General features: G+C 42.4%; 1 protein-coding gene across 2 annotated transcripts in view; it reads right to left on the bottom strand.

Moving 5' to 3' along the window:
• The window catches only part of flrt1a (fibronectin leucine rich transmembrane protein 1a), a 32,788-nt gene extending 19,882 nt beyond the window's left edge, over nt 1–12,906 (bottom strand). For both annotated transcript variants that reach the window (XM_071337959.1, XM_071337958.1), the window contains exon 1: nt 12,121–12,906. The gene's annotated coding sequence lies outside the window, so the exon portion shown is untranslated. The remainder of the gene's footprint in view (nt 1–12,120) is intronic.
• Nucleotides 12,907–17,531: the final 4,625 nt, after the last annotated feature.

The raw sequence follows: 17,531 nt of genomic DNA on the forward strand, positions 1-17,531 counted from the left end.
CCTTCTAGTTGTCAGACACTTTGCAAAATTGCATATCAAGAATTCAAGGTGGCACTCTCACAATGCTTCTGTACTATTTCAGTAGAACTGTGAAAAGACGTCTGTTCCTCAGACAACGCCCCCTCCCCTTCCCAGCAAGATGAGTGGCACAGTGACAGGCCTGTACAATACACTCTCATAGATATTCTTTTGATCCACGTTTGGTTTTTACCAATGCGTCACCTGAACCGGACTACACACTGGAACCTTTGTGTTTGAGTATTAACTCTATTCACGGCCTGAGAGCAACAGAAAAGGCAGCAGCCAGACTACCGTAGAAACGCAACAGACTGAGGGAGAAACAATTAGTGGTTAGACGTTTCATTCAGAAGCCTTGTTAAAATTGCACTCTGGCTATACAAGGACAGAGAGAAGAACAAAAAACAGCCAGGAGACTCAACAAAACTCTATTTGAACCCCAGCACAACTGATGATCGTAGTTCATTTCACAAATGAGATGACAGAGCCTGAAGCACAGAGAGGACTTCTCAGTGGCAGGAGGCAACTAGCGATGGAGGGAGGGAGAGAGGGATGAACCTGTCCAAGCTGCTGGAGAGACAGGTCTGTGTGCACATGGGCCTGTTTGTACTCGCCACACACACACACACACACACACACACGCACACACACACACACACACCTCCCAGTGCAGCTTTCTGGAAGGCCATCCACCTGCACCTGATCCAGTCTCATCTTTACAACAAACCGTATGTGTGTTTAAAATGGGACTTATTTAATTCAAGCCTTCCTCTGTTGTTGTGAATGCGGTCTGCTAATGTAATCCAATTAGGTGTGGTCCTCTGCCTTATCTCATTACGTTAAGATCCCCGTGACGGCTCGTCTGCCGCTTAACGCACATCATCCACTAAGACATGATTGATCGAGGGGTTGAATTGAAGGATTGATTGATTGGTCGGTTGATGGAGAAAATGTCCCCATATGGCTAGTAAAACACAAGTATGGGTTTAATTTCTTTAGAGTTCAGATGAAGGGCATCATTTGAGGTAATCCACACACAGACGTCTCAGGGGCGCTATAAAACAGCTGGGACTGGCTGTGGGCTCAGTTACCTCTGAATATCTCTTTAGTCTCCACTCAGTCTCCTGTCAAATCCTCAAACTGTGGCTCAGAACGGGTCTCTCTGGAAAATGGTAGAGAAATAACCAGCTATATAGGGTAACCGGTACAGAGGTGGCACCACAGTTTCAAAAGTGTTGTGGCAAAATTTGGAAGTGTCTTTTCTGTGGCCTGGAGTTTTTCCTGATCTCGTGACCTGGTAAGGTAAAACTCTGGGTCCTATTCGTATGCTATGACAAAATATTATTAGTATCGATAGCTTCCCTTTTTATCTGTGCTGTGACTTTAGGGCTGAGGTTTTTCTGGTCGGGTCATGTGAATTGGAAACACTCCTGGCCTAACGTGGATCAAGCCCTTTCAAACTACCACAAACCTTGTTAATATTCATTCTGAATCTGATATAGATATATAAAAAAGCCAAAGACAACTTCAATGGAGAACATATACTCTGTAGTTTTGTGAACTACTATAGCAGAGCTGAGCAATATGCAAAGAATGTCTTTAAAGGCCCAATGCACTCAAAAACGTGATTTTTCTGTGTTTTATATATACAGTATTTACACACTATGAGGTTGGAACAATAGTGTGAAATTATGAAAATTATGATAATGCCCTTTTTAGTGTAAGAGCTGTTTGAAAAGACTGCCTGAAATTTCAGCCTGTTTTGGTGGTATGGAGTTTTGGCCTGCCCGGTGACATCACAGTTAATAGACCAATAAGAAAGAGAGTTACAACCCACTGGGCAAAAACTGGTTTAATCAATGTTGTTTCCACGTCATGTGACGTGTGAATCAATGTGGAAAACTGATAGCATTTGAAAAAAGTCATCAATGTAAGGGAATGTCATAATGTTTTCACCCAACTTTTAACTTAAATCCGAAGACATGGTGAAATGTTTTGTTGATTTCACCTTGAATTCACGTTAGTTGACAACTCAACCAAATGTAAATCAAAACTAGACCTTGAACTGACATATGTGCCCAGTGGGAAACCTCTCTGCCAATAACAGCTAGTTTGGGGGAGATACTCTGTCAACTTGCCCAATAAGAAACGCCTGCTTTCTTTTCCATTGCAACACGTTTTTTTCTATGTTTTTGTATGACATGAACTAATGAATATGTAAACGACTTTGGTGCTGCTGCTTTGAAAGTGGTGTGCCACACCAGATTGAAAAGGTACTGGGGCAAATTCTGTCTCACCACACATTTTCCGGCGGCTCTGAACTGACGGAATCCAAGAAACCATTGTGCTACATTGCTCACCTGATTTAAGAGAATACAGAAAAATCTACTTTGTGATTGGATTAATGCTTCTTTCCCAGACACTTTATAACCAGGCACAGAGGAATAAATTATTCATCTACCATTTCCTTCGAAAGAAAACAAAAATACTTAGTAAATTTGTTTTATGAACACATCCTTTACGTTTTGACCTGTCAGAGTTGTAAACACACAGCATTTGATCTATATGTTTAACTCAAAAACCTGTAGTTCCCTCAAGGAGTAGAGGAACTGGAAGCCTCACGGGAGAAGTCCATGATGCAACTCACAACATCAGAAAAACAACCAAGCCAAATTAGAGCAAACATGCCAGCTCGCCTGTCATTAATTAATGTTGATGATTAAAATAGCGGTCACAAAGAAATCCATCTGATAGGATGGCTGGAAGGCATGCAAACTGTCTCACACTTCCACAGAGCCCCGACAAATCTCTCTCTCTCTCTCTCTCTCTCTCTCTCTCTCTCTCTCTCTCTCTCTCTCTCTCTCTCTCTCTCTCTCTCTCTCAACAAGTCTTCCTCCCTCTCTATTCATTACTGTATCTACGCTCTCGTCCCTGTGTTTTCATCTTCAGCTTGATCCTGTCCGTCTACTTCATTTTCTTTCTATTTCTGCCTCCCTCTAATCTGCTACTGCATTGTGTGTGGCTTTAATATGAAGTGTTGGACAAGCACTGCCCGTAATAATCCCGGATTACACATAGCTATTGAATGCATGTGTTTACGTGTGCGTTTTATATGTGGAATCTCACGTAGATGTGTTTCCGGACACAACTGTAAAAATGTGTAGGGGTGTTTATATGTGAAAGTGTGTGTGAGACCATGCATGGTCCTAATCTTGTACTATAATCTTGTCTGCGCCCGCTCTGTATTTGCGTAGCCATAATCTCATGTGTTTGCAAAGGCTGGCATCTGTACTTTCATAATCTGGTGGAGAGGTCTGTAACCCAGCCCTCCAGAAAGCCCAGAGTGATCAGATCAACGTTTTTTTTTTTAAACCTCCAGCCCCCTCACAAACATCAAACCAACCCAAATGTCATGTCCCATTTGGGGAAGAGGGCTCGAACATATCTCTGGGAATTTGAAATCAAGAGTCTGTCAGAATTTTGATATGAAAACTTTGCCATGAAGTGTTGATGAAATATCATTATTAGAACCAGAAAGAGTCTGTGGAGACCTTTCCTTGACGATACCTTTACAGAGTTGTCTGCAGGTTTGATCAAAGAAACTTAACCATATTTTATGATCTGAAATAAAAGATCCCAGACATTTTCCATACACATAAAAAGCTTATTTCTTAAAATGTTTGAGCACAAATTTGTTTACATCCCTGTTAGTGAGCATTTCTCCTTTGCCAAGATAATCCATCCACCTGACAGGTGTGGCATATCAAGAAGCTGATTAAACAGCATGATCATTACACAGGTGCAGATTGTGCTGGGGACAATAAAAGGCCACTCTAAAATGTGCAGTTTTGTCATACAACAACATTGGCATGCTGAATGTCCACCAGAGCTGTTGCCAAAAAATGTAATGTTAATTTCTCTACTATAAGCCGCAAAGTTGTTTGCCAGAATTTGGCAGTGCGTCCAACCGGCCTCACAACCACGTGTAACCACGCCAGCCCAGGCCCTCCACATCGGACTTCTTCACCTGCTGGATCATCTGAGACCAGCCACCCGGACAGCTTATGAAACTGTGGGTGTGCACAACCAACGAATTTCTGCACAAACTGTCAGAAACCATCTCAGGGAAGCTCATCTGCGTGCTCATCGTCCTCACCACGGTCTTGACCTGCCTGCGGTTTGGTGTCGTAACCGACTTCAGTGGGCAAATTCTCACCTACTATGGTCACTGGAATGCTGGAGAAGTGTGCTTTTCACGGATGAATCCCGGTTTCAACTGTACTGGGCAGATATGGTCATGTGGGCTAGCAGTTTGCTTATGTCAATGTTGTGAACAGAGTGCCCCATGTTGGCGGTGGGGTAAAGGTATGGGCAGGCATAAGCTATGGACAACTAACACAATTGCATTTTAATCGATGGCAATTTGAATGCACAAAGATACCATGACGAGATCCTGAGGCCCATCATCGCGCCATTCATTCGCCGTCATCACCTCGTGTTTCAGTATGATAATGCACGGCCCCATGTTGTAAGGATCTGTAGACAATTTCTGGAAGCTGAAAATGTCCCAGTTCTTCCATAGCCTGCATACTCACCAGACATGTCACCCATGATCATGTTTGGGATGCTCTGGATCAATATGTACGACAGCGTGTTCCAGTTCCAGCCAATATCCAGCAACTTCTCACATCCATTGAAGAGTATTGGGACAGCATTCCACAGGCCACAATCAACAGACTGATAAACTCTATGCGAAGTAGATATGTCGCGATGCATGAGGCAAATGGTGGTCACGCCAGATACTGACCGGTTTTCTGATCTACGCCCCAGTCCACGCCCCCGCCCCAATCCATAGATTAGGACCTAATGAATGTATTTAAATTGACTGATTTCCTTATATGAACTGTAACTCAGTAACATATTAGAAATTGTTGGATGTTGTGTTTATATTTTTGCTCAGTGTAATTTCTAATCTTTAATAAAACATCTCATTGTGCTTTTCTTCTTGGTTTTTGTGTGAGTTTTTTAGTAAAGGTCTGATTCTGAATGTATTACAGTACCAGTCGAAAGTGTGGACACACCTACTCATTCATAGGTTTTTCTTGATTTGTACTATTTTCTACACCGTAGAATAATAGTGAAGACATCAAAACTATGATATAACACATATAGAATCATGTAGTAACCAAAACAGTGTGAAACAAATAAAATATATTTGATATATTTGATATTCTTCAAAGTAGCCACCCGTTGCATTGAAAACAGCTTTGTACACTCTTGGCATTCTCTCAACCAGCTTCATGAGGTAGTCACCTGGAATGCATTTCAATTAACAGGTGTGCCTTGTTAAAAGTTAATTTGTGGAATTTCTTTCCTTCTTAATGCGTTTGAGCCAATCAGTTGTGTTGTGACAAGGACCTATTTGGTAAAAGACCAAGTCCATATTATGGCAAGAACAGCTCAACTAATCAAAGAGAAACGCCAGACCATCATTACTTTAAGACATGAAGGTCAGTTAATCCGGAAAATTTAAAGAACTGCAGTCGCAAAAACCATCAAGCGCTATTATGAAACTGGCTCTCATGAGGACCGCCACAGGAAAGGAAGACCCAGAGTTACCTCTGCTGCAGAGGATAAGTTCATTAGAGTTACCAGCCTAAGAAATTGCAGCCCAAATAAATGCTTCACAGAGTTCAAGTAACAGACACATCTCAACATCAACTGTTCAGAGGAGATTGCGTGAATCAGGCCTTCATGGTCGAAATTGTTGCAAAGACACCACTACTAAAGGACACCAATAAGAAAGAATAGACTTTCTTCGGAAGAAACATGAGCAATGGACATTAGACAGGTGGAAATCTGATGAGTCCAAAATGTTTGGTTCCAACCGCTGTGTCTTTGTGAGACACAGAGTAGGTGAACGGATGATCTCTGCATGTGCAGTTCCCACCGTAAAGCATGGAGGAGGAGTTGTTATGGTGTGGGGGTGCTTTGCTGGTGACACTGTTAGTGATTTATTTAGAATTCAAGGCACACTTAACCAGCATGACTACCACAGCCTTCTGCAACGATACGCCATCCCATCTGGTTTGCGCTTAGTGGGACTATCATTTGTTTTTCAACAGGACAATGACCCAAAACACACCTCCATGCTGTGTAAGGGCTATTTGACCAAGAAGGAGAGTGATGGAGTGCTGCATCAGATGACCTGTCCTCCACAATCACCCGACCTCAACCCAAATGAGATGGTTTTGGATGAGTTGAAGCGCAGAGTGAAGGAAAAGCAGCCAACAAGTGCTCAGCATATGTGGGAACTCCTTCAAAAAAGACTGTTGGAAAAGCATTCCAGATGAAGCTGGTTGAGAGAATGCCAAGAGTGTACAAAGCGGTCATCAAGGCAAAGGGTGGCTACTTTGAAGAATCTAAAATCTAAATATCTTTTGATTTGTTTAACACTTTTTTTTTATTACTACATGATTCCATGTGTGTTATTTCATAGTTCTGATGTCTTCACTATTATTCTACAATGTAGAAAATAGTAAAAATAAAGAAAAACCCTTGAAATAGTAGGTGTGTCCAAACTTTTGACTGGTTCTGTTTGTTGCTGTGTTATATCAAGAAATGCCTTCTCACTTTTTGTTTTCACTCAGGAGCATCTAAAATAGTATGCTATTATAAAGTATTTCTTCTTATTTGTATGCAAGTCTCAAAACACTTGAGGGTTTCAGAGTCAAAATGCCTTAAGTGCTGAATTACCATTTCAGGCCAACATGCACCACTGATATGCATTTAGGCTAATTATGGAAATATATTCTCACCTCCGCAGCAGCAATGATGGTTTGGTAATTGTCATCCACCGAAAACAAAACCCCACTCATTTTCATTGGCAACACTATTTCCCGAAAGTCTTCTTAAAACCAGCGCAGAGGTTTGAAGAATTGTGACTGTAAGTGTGACACACCAATTAAAAATAAACAACCAACAGCAGGTTCTTTTTTTAATCCGACACTTAATCAAAAGTTATTGTGCATTCTTCAAAAGTCGGACTTTCCTGTACCAATTAACCAGGATGGCTGTGGACTAACCTAAAAAGAACTGTGCTGTTGGACTTCAAGGACCCGAGACACTACATGATGTGCAGAATGGCCGGTAGCATGCTAAAGTGATCGGAGCACGTGTTCCTTGTGTAAATTGTTGAATTAAATGGGGTCAATGCTCTAAAGGACTAGACCAGGAGAGCAATGTACACTCTGTCAGGGCTTTAGGAGGAAGGGGACGCTCAGCTCAGCTAGTGTGGTCTTAATACACTGACTGCATTATTAGCAACAATTAGAGTACACTGAATCCTGTTACTATAATCCAGTTTCTCAATATGGTGCAGCGTATTGACTGTGGGCTTTACGTAATATGTATATGTACGCTCCATTGAGTGTGTACGGTATGTGTGTGTGAGAAAAAGGGAGAGTGAGTGAAAGAGAGAGAGCTGTGTGTGAATTAGTCATGTTCTATATGTATGTCTCTGTGAGTTGGCAAATGTCTGCACTTGTGCTGGCATGTCCACTGTGCCCTACTGGCTGCCAGCTGTCACTGAGTGAGAGAGGAGGATGGAGGAGAAGAGAGGGATCGAGGGAGGGGTGTCAATGTGAGGACACAAACCCTAAGGCTCTCGTTCTCTCTTGCCTCTTATTTTTCCCTTCCTGATGACATAGGCAACATGGCTGCTCAAAGGCAGATACACCAGAGCCTGTCCTTTCCAATGGGAGAAAATTAATCATAGTGGGCAGAGCCAAGCACGAACTAGTGAGATCCTATTGGTGCATTCTAGCATTTATTTGAATATTTCCGTTAGGGAACACCTACTCTGTGAAGTGCACGTGTGCAATAACTAAATTCACCCTTGCACTCTTAAACAATGCACTTGTAAAAAACTTTGGCAAAGGCTTACGCCTTTGCAGTCCACCCTGTTTGTTACAGATTCTAGTTTTGGAAACAGAAAACTGTATTGAGATCAAATCTTTCATCGATGAAAGAATGTGCAGAATGTCGGCCAAAATCCATCTCTCACCATCTTCTCCTGCTGCCAACCACTGTGCTTCATCTCATCACCATACAGTACTTGGTAGTGAGGGGAAACGCCAACCGGATGCTTCGGTTGGAGGGGGGGGGCAAAGAATGGTTTGACAGAAAGTTGCAACTGCCTATTGCTAATGCTAACCATAGTGAAAAGGAAAGGGAAAGGGGGATACCTAGTCAACTGAATGCCTTCAACTAAAATGTGTCTTCCGCAATTAACCCAACCCCTCTGAATCGGAGAGGTGCGGAGGGTTGCTTTAATCGACATCCACGTCTTCAGCGCCCGGGGAACAGTGGGTTAACTGCCTTGCTCAGGGGCAGAACGACAGATTTTGACCTTGTCAGCTCGGGGATTCGATCCAGCAACCTTCCGGTTACTGGCCTATCGCTCTAACCACTACACTGAGTAGTAATGTAATTAGCATATCATAGTACTGGTAAATGCATATGCTAATGACAGCAATACTGAACATTGAGTAGTAATGTATTTAGCATATCATAGTACTGGTAAATGCATATGCTAATGACAGCAATACTGAACATTGAGTAGTAATGTAATTAGCATATCATAGTACTGGTAAATGCATATGCTAATGACAGCAATACTGAACATTGAGTAGTAATGTAATTAGCATATCATAGGACTGGTAAATGCATATGCTAATGACAACAATACTGAACATTGAGTAGTAATGTAATTAGGGTGGCTGGTAAATGCATATGCTGATTATACTGTACGTTCATGTTTGCAGAGGCCCTCAGTAAAGATAATAACAATATACTATCATTATGCACACATTTTCATCACTGTGTTTGCAGAGGAAGTACGTGTTCAACCTCTCTCCGTTAATGTGCCCATGCCATATTCAAATGACTTCACTGAGTAATAAGGATAAACTGCCCAAGAATACATTTGGCTTCGTTCTCTGTATAAATAGAAAAGCCCAGGATTCTTAAAAAAAGGTTTTTCCTCAAATGACACCAGGAAAACTCTGCCATAATAACCCAGTTAAAAATGGGATGAATTTACACTGAACAAAAAATATAAAACACAACATGCAACAATATCAAAATTACAGTTCATAAGGAAATCAGTCAATTGAAATACATTTACTAGACCCTAATCTATGGATTTCACATGACTGAGAATACAGATATGCATCTGTTGGTCACAGAATACCTTTTAAAATAAGGTAGGGGCGTGGATCAGAAAACCAGTCAGTATCTGGTGTGACCACCATATCCCTCATGCAGCGCGACACATCTCCTTCACATTGAGTTGGTCAGGCTGTTGTTTGTGCCCTTTGGAATGTTATCCCACTCCTCTTCAATGGCGGTGCAAAGTTGCTGGATATCGGCGGGAACTGGAACACGCTGTCGTACACATCGATCCAGAGCATCCCAAATATGCTCAATGGGTGACATGTCTGGTGAGTATGCAGGCCATGGAAGAAGTGGGACATTTTCAGATTCCAGGAATTATATACAGATCCTTGCGACATGGGGCTGTGCATTATCATGTTGAAACATGAGGTGATGGCGGCGGATGAATGACATGACAATGGGCCTCAGGATCTTGTCACAATATCTATGTGCATTCAAAATAGGCCATTGATAAAATGAAATTGTGTTCGTGGTCCGTAGCTTATGCCTGCCCATATCATAACCCCACCGCCACCATGGTGCACGCTGTTCACAACGCTGACATCAGCAAACCGCTAGCCCACACGTTGTTTGCCATCTCCCAGGTACAGTTGAAACTGGGATTCATCCGTGAAGAGCACACTTCTCCAGCGTGCCAGTAGTCATCGAAGGTGAGCATTTGCCCACTGAAGTCGGATGGACGCCTAACTGCAGTCAGGTCAAGACCCTGGTGAGGATGATGAGCACGCAGATGAGCTTTCCTGGGACGGTTTCTGACCGTTTGTGCCAAAATTCTTTGGTTGTGCAAACCCACAGTTTCATCAGCTGGTCTCAGATCATCCCGCAAGTGAAAAAAACGGATGTGGAGGTCCTGGGCTGGCATGGTTACATGTGGTCTGCAGTTGTGAGGCTGGTTGGACCTACTGCCAAATTCTCTCAAACGATGTTGGCTTATAGTAAAGAAATTAATATTCAATTCTCTGGCAACCGCTCTGAATGACATTCCTGCAGTCAGCATGCTAATTGCACGCCCCCTCAAAACTTGAGACATCTGTGGCATTGTGTTGTGTGACAAAACTGCACATTTTAGAGTGGTACAAGGTGAACATTTGAGAGAAATAAGCTTTTTGTGCGTATGTCTTGGATCTTTTATCTCAGCTCACGATACATGGGACCAACACAGTTGCGTTTATATTTTTGCTCAGTGCATATTCAGAGTCAGAGAGTTAAGCAAGGTATGTATTTGCATGAAGAAATCAAGACCCATTCCCAAATGATTCATTTGTTCCTGCGTGCCTCCAACCAGATCCTTGTATACTCCATTTAGGTAAGGAAGGAAGAAAAGAGTGTGATTGATCACTCATAATGGTGCCTGCTGTTCTGCCCCTCAATGGATGAGGCGCTATACTTCTGTCTTAAGTCATTGTCAATACCTGGGGAATTTTTCTCTGACTTTAAGACCATCCTCCAACAGCCATAAATGATGCATGTGCCCATCGACAGAGAAAAAGACAGAGGTAAAGAGAGAGAGGAGAGACGAAAGGAGGTAGAGCAAATTAGAAAGAGGGAAATGGAGAGGGTAGGCTGATGGGTCCAGTAGAGAGAGGGGGCTCAGGGGGGAACTCAGCCTCTAAAAGGATAGATAAATCATTACACTGCAACTCTAATACATCTACAGGCATTTAGAGCTGCTCTGTTGTGATGGAAAACCTAAGAAGCGCCTAAGCTCGCGCCACATGCGACGTAAAAATGTCAAGGAAAAGCAATCTCACAAAGAATGAGTTCCTCGTTGGGCTGTATCCCTGTTTTCTAAAGCTAAACCGGTGGAGTCAGTGTCAGTCAATCTCCCCGATGTGTTGTGCCAAGTCGAGGAAATAGCACAAATGTCTGATTAAGGGCTGGGACTGACTGAGCAGATGAGATATTGTGTGAGGCTGAAATATATAGAGACGGTAATCTTTAAACCGCAAGTGAGCCTAGGGAATCCATCGGATAGGCCTAGTCGCCAAGAGCTTATTGGTATTTGTCATAATTTATACATTGATATTTTAGTTAGTTGGTTTAGTCAGGTAATTGTTATAGGTATATTTTGGGTTTTGCTGGCCAGAACATGTGTAAGTGGGATATTGTAAAGGTACTTTGTGGGCAGACCCACTTCATTGAGCCTTTCAACCTTTACTGGCACTCTAGTATAGCCTACCCAAAGGGCCTGATATCACACCTGTCATAAAGGGGAGAATGCCAGAAAAAGACAATACAGCAGTATCACTGAAAATTAGTGCCACAACCAAATACATTTTATCCATAGGCTATAGCACCCTGGTTGACTGTCTTATCTGCTAATGTTCTGCATTTATAGCGACACGCACACTGGCTCACGCACGCAAACACAAACACACAAGCAGAATGTGTCACGCACAGGTAACTTACACGGGAAGTAACCACTCTCCCAACCTGTTAGCTCTGCCATTAGCACCTGAATAGGCTAAATGCACGAAATGTAGCCTAATTCCAACGTTCTATAGGCAATTCAAGTGTGCCTAAATTTGCTATTGAAAGTGCATACATCAATTGGTCCTCTGGTAGGCTATGTTCCTTTAGTATGCTATTCATATGAAATAATCGCTTGATTTTGGGGGAATGCAAGACCGAGAAGCTAACCACATTTATAACCTTATCGATTTCTTTACCCTTCACATTATTTTTTTGTGGATGTTTACCTTCCAAACAAGTTTTGTGCATTTAGTAGGCCTACTTTAGACAACACTGTAGTTTTGACTTGTTAGATTATCTGCACGCAAGCCTCACCCAAACTAATCCACAATGAAGTACCAAGCTAGGCTACTGACAATCCTCCCCTGGCAAAACGATCCACATTCACCTTACCTCGATGCTGTCCTTTGCTCCGCTTTCTTTCTTCCGAGCCTGATAAAAGGCGCTACTTGGAGCATTTTTCGTGCAATTTGCAGGTTCCTCCCGATGCCTTCCAGAAGCAGACGAAAATACAATATCGCCCTTGCTGAATTGTAGTTCCAAATTAAAGTCGCCAGCCCAATTTGAATGCGTGGATCAGTCACTCACTCAGCATCATTATAATAATGTGCTGCCAAGGCTATCTCCCTCTCTCTCAGCAGCCTACCCCCCCTGCCTTTTTCAATATCCTCACGCTGCGACATAGCTAGTCTACAGTAAATGTGCAATTAACCCGAAATAAATGAAATATGCCGACAGCTGGACCGCTGACGAACTTGTGCGTTAGGTTATAATAATTTGTGATTCCTCCTTTTCCTTCTTTACTGCCTATGTTATGTTCTCATCATCCTCTATTTTTCGAAGGAATAAATTGCTCTGAAACGTGATTTATTTCCCCAAATTGCTCGTCATCTCTCTGCGCTGACGCTCGCTGGTAAGCGTTTCGGGGATGTAGGGGATAGAGAGAGAGAGAATAGGAGGGGAAGTGGTGCTGAAGGAAAGCAAAAGCGGCTCTGCTGTCGCGAGGAGAGGGGGACTCGAAAGAGAGAGGTGACTTCTCAGCATGCCTTCGAGGGAGAGTGAAGAGTGCTTTTGACAAAGCCCATGTTCTGTGCCTGAAAACAGATGTGACCTCTCTCTATCGCACACACACACGAAAAGACATGCAAAATGTTGTGAATCATATCCATGTCTCTAGTTTTCTTTCACATAGACGCAGATGAATACAGCGCAAGGTAGCATTAACCTCTGGCCCACACGCGTTTGTACTTGAGTAAAGTTTCCATCTGCTATTTTCAGAAGGAAATTACAAAAAATAAAAAAATAAAAGCTGAAAACATGCACATCATAATATCTTGTTATGTCTAACCACAACAATGCCTTATTTTTCTTTGATAATAAAGCACAAACTTCACATTTTAAACTAGCTTTCACATATCTAGAGAGGAAGGAAGAAAGGAAAGGTGCAGTCTGAGAGCATTGGAACAGAACAGGTCCCTTGTGGATGATGAATGTGGATGATAGATTCACCACCATGGCGGTCAGTCAGAGCTTGAAAAGGGTGTTTTCGAGGTTAATAGAGAGGTTGGACATATTTTGCAGTCCCCTGATTGGGTTGGACCTCAGAACACCGAAGACTCTGTTTGGCTCACCAGGTGGGCTGAGCTTTCGAGTAAAGTGTATGTTGTGAACCCCACAGGTGGCAGCATGCTCACACAGCAATTTTATTGAATTTCTTTGCAGTTGAGTGAACGCTTCAATACCTGATACATTACCAGCGGTAGACGTGGGCCATGTTTTTATTCGCACTGCTATCAAAATCCTATTCCCTATCCCATTAGACCCTATAGGATTCTTGCAATCCTATAGAATTTGTGTCACCTCTAGCAGAATCCCATGGAACTACTTTTTTCCTATTGTAAATCAAAGGTAATCCGATTGGATAACTGGACACAGACATTTTATGAGACTCCTGTTTCCACAAATCTAGGATAAAGACAGTATCACCAAGATAAGGTTGGTCGACAATTCTCTGTGCTACACCAAACAGAACCTGTCAGTACTCCCAGTAATGATACCAAACATATTTAGTTAAATCACATTATCTGGTGTAAAAATCTGTAGCTAGGTTCAACATCATTGTGCCTTTGTTGTTGTGGTATCTATTGACGACCATCCAGCCCAGACAGTGTGACTGCATGTTCCTGCTTTCAACTTGAGACTGGGCAGTTTTGATGTAATTTGTCTGGAAATAAGATACATAGCGTTCCTAAAATATCCTTAGAGCATATTGCATGCATACTGTTACTGCTGGAGTCTATGACTAATTTCCTGTAATAGAACGTCATCAGATATATTCATGAATAATTACAGCGCTGACCATTATTATGCAACATTGAAATGCAAGAATTCAATTTACAGATGAAATATTCAGAATGAGAAGAGATAAACACACATGACAAGATTAACACATTACACTCAATATTACACACACACAGTTTAAGGGATTTAATATGCATATAATTACAGTTAGTAGGATTGAATGCTCTGGTCTTTACATACAATTGAAACAAAGTATGAGGATCTTGGTTTTAACATGGTTTTAACCCTTTATGGCATAGTAGAGTCACAATGGGACACTGTATAAGTTTTCCTCCATTACAAAGCTTTGAAAATATGTTTGTGTTGGCTGTTGTAACCCAGAGTGGTACACCTAATTTACAATGCTTCACTTGATGTCCATCTACGTTACAAGTCAAATGTAACCCATGCCATATTTTCCCATAGCATTTGAATGATTAACAGTAGATGTGCTGCAAGCACTTACTGTTAGCTATGTCATAGGCCTGCCTAGTATGTAGTCCAATGGGGAGACATTCAGATACATCAGCCTGTTTGCCTGAGTGATTATATAAATGCATTTGTCTCTTCTCCCTCTTTCTTTCTCTCACTGTTTGCTTGTTTCTCTCTGCAGTAGGAATGCATAGGGGAGGAAAAGAGAGAGGAAAAGAAAAGATTCGCTGTGGCACAATTTTTTTTTTCCTCCTGTTATGTCAGAACTTAAAGAGTGGACTTGACAATGCAAGCAATTAAGCTGAGAGCGGTAGCAGCAGCTGCAGAGGGAGGAGGAAAAGATGGATGGAAGAACGGAGGCTAGGACTTATAAATATTACATCACAGGAACATTTTGGTAATAGTCTCAATGGGCATGTAAAAAAGGGAGAGAAAGAACGAGAGAGACAGACACACACACACACAGAGAGAGGGAGAGAGAAATTGACACAAGGGCCTAAACAACAAGCCCCAATATAATTGTCTTACGTAAAGTTAAGTGTAAATAAAGACAGTTTCATGGTTTAGCTATGCTTTTCTTATTCATTTCTGAAACAGTACATGTAAATGCTAAATCTGCACACTGTTGAGTACATTCAGACCCTCAGTTCATGCTGTGAGATGGCCTTCCATGTCCAGGGTAATAGCAGCATCTTATTTCATCATCTTCCTCTCTCCCTCTTACTCAGTCTGTACTTTTGCCCTCTGTCTCCGTCTTCATCGCTCCTTTCATTCATTTAAACCATTTTTTACCACTTGTCAGTATTGCTGTGACAGAGTGAAGGGGGAAAGAGAGGTGCCACCAGAGACAGATACATCTCCATCCTCTCCATAATTAACTTGGTTTCAGTGGCTATCCTTTAGGCCTCGCCGTTGCCATAGCTACCCCATCCCCAATTTTTTTCATCTGTGTGTCTGACTGTGTATGTGCTTGGATACTCCCTCCCTGTCTCTATCACACTCCCCCCCCCCCCCCCCCCTCTATTTTGATTCCTGTCACACAGACACAGACACACACACACACAGAAAACTCACTTGCACGTACACACCAACACACTTGTAGTCCGCCAATCATTTTAATAAGGATTCAGAACACATCAAACCCAAGCCTAGTCTTTGGACTCATGTAGGTTTGAATCTCTGCAAAGCTCCAATAGGTCAACGTCTACCTCAGCCTATTATACACTGGGTCTTGTTTGTCTGCACATGGGCTTTTGAACTATACTAGAGCATAACTTCAAAGTAAAATACAAATTATCATGATAGTATTATTGTCCATGGATGTTATTTGTTTGTACGAATCTGTGTATATAATCTCACTATCTTCTCTCTGGTGTCTAGGTTACATAATGTTGTGTATTTCCATACAAAGGGTCCATAGTGGCCACGGTGGCTATGCAAAAAAATGACATCAAAAGGACGACGCTAGATAAAGGATGATGTCAGTCCATTTTTATTTCCATCTCTTTCATGTACCCCACTCTACATCTCATCTGGGGTTTTGTTAAAGGAAGTGTTCACCAGGGGGGTGGAGGGTTACAGAGGCTGGGAATCCAATCAGAGCACCAGATACACAGCTGTTGAACTAGTCGCTGATTGGCTAGCAAAGGTACAGCAATTATGTGGATGGCTAGATTGGGAAGTAAACCAGGGGGTCTTGATTACTGTAACACCCTTCCTCCCTGTCAAGGGACCTTTAATGACCACAGTTAGGACATCTGAATGACATTTCTAAAGGACATACTGTAAAGCCAGTAGGGCTGATGATAGTGAGTATCAAACTCTGCATGAATAGTGTATATTAAAGCTAGTGTGGTCAATGATGCATGTGCTACACTACATGACCAAAAGTATGTGGACACCTGCTCGTCGAACATCTCATTCCAAAATGATGGGTATTAATATGGACTTGGTCCCTCTTTTGCTGCTATAACAGCCTCCACTCTTCTGGGGGAGGCTTTCCACTAGATACTGGAACATTGCTACAGGATTGCTTCCATTCAGCCACAAGAGCATTAGTGTATGGACCTCGCTTTGTACACAGGGGTATTGTCATGCTGAAACAGGAAAGGGCCTTCCCCAAACTGTTGCAACAACGTTGGAAGCACAGAATTGTCCAGAATGTCATTGCTGTAGAGTTAAGATTTACATTCACTGGAACTAAGGGGCCTAGCTCGAACCATGAAAAAAAAAATCCTTCTATTCCTTCTCCACCAAACTTTACAGTTGGCACTATACATTGGGGCAGGTAGCGTTCTCCTGGCATCCTCCAAAACCCAGATTCGTCCGTCGGACTGCCAGATGGTGGCTAGCTTTACACCACTCCAGCCGACACTTGGCATTGCGCATGGTGATCTTAAGCTTGTGTGTGGCTGCTCAGCCACGGAAACCCATTTCATGAAGCTCCCAACGAACAGTTCTTGTGCTGGCATTTCTTCCAGAGGAAATTCGGAACTCGGTAGTGAGTGTTGCAACCATTGTTGCTCCAAGATGTTTCCACTTCACAATAGCAGCACTCACACCTGCAGCTCTAGCAGGGTAGAAATATGCCCAACTGACTTGTTGGAAAGGTGGCATCCTATGACGATGCCACGTTGAAAGCCAGTAAGCTCTTTAGTAAGGCCATTCTACTGCCAATGTTTGTCTATGGAGATTGCTCGATTTTATGCACCTGGTCAGCAACGGGTGTGGCTGAAATACCTGAATCCACTAATTTGAAGGGTGTACAGATATAGTGTATCTGTACTTTTATTTATGTCACAGTTACTGTGTGGCTCGCTCTGCTCTCTCCCCTCTTCATTTTATTCTGTTCCTTTAGCATGCGTACTGGTAGGTTCTACACATGGCTTTGCCTGAGGTGCAAGGATGATGGTGTGTCTGATATGGCAAACCAAGGTGCCTGGCTATATAAATGTGCATTAGCAATGAATGAACACATATCTTGGGAGTAGACAAGCTTTCAACAACCGCTCTATTTGCACCTGTGGGTTTTA

This window comes from Salvelinus alpinus, chromosome 13 (genome assembly GCF_045679555.1).
Source record: "Salvelinus alpinus chromosome 13, SLU_Salpinus.1, whole genome shotgun sequence".
Lineage (NCBI taxonomy): Eukaryota > Metazoa > Chordata > Actinopteri > Salmoniformes > Salmonidae > Salvelinus > Salvelinus alpinus.